This window comes from Mustela nivalis, assembly GCF_964662115.1.
Source record: "Mustela nivalis genome assembly, chromosome: 3".
NCBI lineage: Eukaryota > Metazoa > Chordata > Mammalia > Carnivora > Mustelidae > Mustela > Mustela nivalis.
Genome location: NC_139022.1, coordinates 79,901,047 through 79,904,193, shown reverse-complemented (window position 1 = coordinate 79,904,193; position 3,147 = coordinate 79,901,047).

Sequence of the window (3,147 nt, the reverse complement as noted above, 5' to 3'; positions counted from 1 at the left end):
TAACAACCCAGCAATTGCACTCCTAAATAAACTCCATTTGCTCTCCAGATTTACTCTTGACCCTTCACCCTGCTTTCTGTCCATGCAGTAAGTGGCTGTGGCAATGAGGGAACCACTACAGATTTCAGGGAGAAAAGAAAATGAAGTTGGATATTTATTCCTACATGTACCAAATTATATGATCATGTAGAGTTGGTTAGGTCCCTTGACCCAAGGTCACAAGTTTTTTTATACTGTGTTCTCTCCTCTCTCTTCAGGTTTTTTTTTTTTTTTAAGCTTTTTTTTTTTTTTTTTTTTTACGTTATATCTGCACCCAGTGTTGGGCTCCAACGCATGACCCTGAGATCAAGAGTCGCATACTCTTACAACTGAGCCAGCCAGGTGCCCCCTCTCTTCAGGTTCTGATAATCTTTTCCTTCCCTCACCCTTTCAGCCTAGAGGTGTCAACAAAGCCTTGCTTTTATTAGTTTTGGGGTGCTGCACCATATTTTGTGTTTCCCCACACCTTTGTAAATGGTCCTTTTCAAAAACTCATCTCAAAATATAGTTTTTTTTCCTTCTACAGCCCTGATACAATGTCTTGGGAAAACTACTGAACACATTCCTTAGGAAGTAGGTATAAGAATGTTCCTAGCAGCACTGTAATAGCAAAAATGGAAAATAAATATTAATTTAATTCTACCACTGTATATTCATGTATATTCAAGCAATGGAATTCTACACAGTGGTAAAAATGGAGGAAATAGCTAATCAGAAAGTAGAGGAATATCTATTAGGTGGCTCTGTAGGTTAAGCATTTGACTTGGGCTCAGGTCATGATCTGAGGGTCCTGGGATTAAGCCCTACATGGGGCTTCCTGCTCAGCAGGGAGTCTGGTTGTCCTGCTTCCTCTGCCCCTCCCCCCATTCATGCACGCTCTTACACTCTCTCTCTCAAATCAATAAAATCTTAGAAGAAAGTAGATATATTTCACAAATAATCTGGAGTAAAGTAAGTCACAGATGGCAAGTCATAGCATGCCACCAGCACGAATACATTTATATAAAGTTCAAAACAGTTAAAACTATTGTTCTAAGGATTTATCCATATGAAATAAGATTATTAAGAAAAGCAAGTATGTTTTTGTCCTGAAAGAATAATGATTTCCTCTGTGGGGAGGTAGAGAAATGTGATTTGGGAATGGTACATAGAGCTGCTGGGATGCTGAAAGTGCTCTATTTCTTGGGTGGTTCACTGCATAAAGGTTTACCATAAAACTATTCTTTAAACTGCACATATGTGACTGAAATCCTAATAAAAAGCCAGTTCACAAAATTCCTGAAAATTTAACAATCTACTCTTGCAAGCCAATACAAGCTAGCACCCATATATCATGTTACATGAAAAACACAGGCTTGGCATTCAAGGCCAATCAAGTCACACTGCATAGCTTAGAGTTTCCTGAATAGACCAAGCTATTGCTTCCTTCTGGTATGGTGCTTGGTTGCTCCCTCTGTCCAGAATGTACTTCCTGGTCATACACTCTCTCTCCCACCATGCACAACTTTGCTCTCGCTCCCTCCATACTGAACTTAACCCCAGGGGCCACATTCAGGAGAGGGTCCCTGCCCTCTGGAGAAACTGGTCAGTCACTCCTTTGTGCTCCTATTTTTTCTCTATGAGGACAATGAGACATTCTTTGCTATGGCTTCACTGCAATCTTGTCCCACTAGATCTCTGAATTCTAGGTGTGAAGTATATGGTCTGGCACTTAGTGTCACAATTATTTAATGACCTATGAATGAATAAATCATATGTAACCAAAGAGTGGTATCTATCACTATCTTACTTTCTCTGGGAAGAAAAAGCAGTGGCGGATGTAGGGTGGCTGCACTCAAACTGCGCCCTAAGGGATGGGCCTTTCAGAAGGAAGGAATTGCATTTTTTTTTCCTTTTATTGGATAATGGCTTGCGTTATAAATATTTTATTACTATGGCCTTTTGGGGTGGCTTGGGAGTATTTGGAAGATGGCTCCAAAATGTACTATTGAACCTAAGGTTTAAAACATGTTTTTTGAGGAAATATTCCATTTTGAATACTGTCCTTGGTTCCTAGTGCTGATTTTTTTAAAAGTAATATTCCATTTTGAAAAGTAGTGCTAAATTTGAACATACCTGGTGCTGATAAGATTTTAATGAACCTTCACAGAGCAATGGTGTTTATTTCCCAGAGCAAAAACTGTCCTTTTGTTGTATAATTAAAGGATAATCACTTTTCCTTTGTAATACAAACCAAAACAGTTGGATTAACAGTTGTTCAAGGAAAACTCGAATGTTATTATAGTGAGTATTGGAAATGTAATTTCATTTATTAAGCAAACCATAATGACCTGTTCTTACAAATGTGAAGTAATTTATGAGTCTTTTCTTCTTTTTTGTTAATGAGTCTTATTTCTTCATTATTGCTCAGAGGCAGAAGAAAATTCAGAGGCAAATAGTGTTAACCCTTTACTTCTAACGCCAGTCTCTTAAGATTATTATGATTTCAAACTCAGAATACATTCATATACATAAAAATACATACGTGTGTGTATACATAGATATACATATATTTGTGTTTTCACACACAACCTATGCCAAACCCTTGTCTATAACTGAATTCTGTCTACACTTGTAGGACCTCTTGAAAATGTCCACTTCTTTTCTTTCCTTTTGTCAAGTCCTCAGCAGTTGCCTAATCTCATTCAACATATTTCTCAGCTTTCATTAGTTTATTTCTCTTCAAATTGTCTTGTACGTTTTTACAGGCAATGCTCTCCTAATATTCTTAGGCGTGGGCGTGCGCGTGTGTGTGTGTGTGTGTGTGTGTATGTGTGTGTATAAAGGGTGGGTCAGTTCTGGGGTCAAATCTAGCTCTGTTTTATAAGGACTTCATTTTTTTTTTCACTCCTAGAACGCGCTAAACTTCCTATTTGACCTCTGAAACCATCCACAGGTGTGAGATGTGCCATGGTTTTACTTTGTTTTGTAACGCATCAAATCCACTGTGGGTTGGGGAGGGTATGTGCTTTGGTGAGTGCTGTGAAGTGTGTAAACCTGGTGATTCACAGACCTGTACCCCTGGGGATAAAAATATATGTTTATAAAAAATAAAAAGTTAAAAAAAAA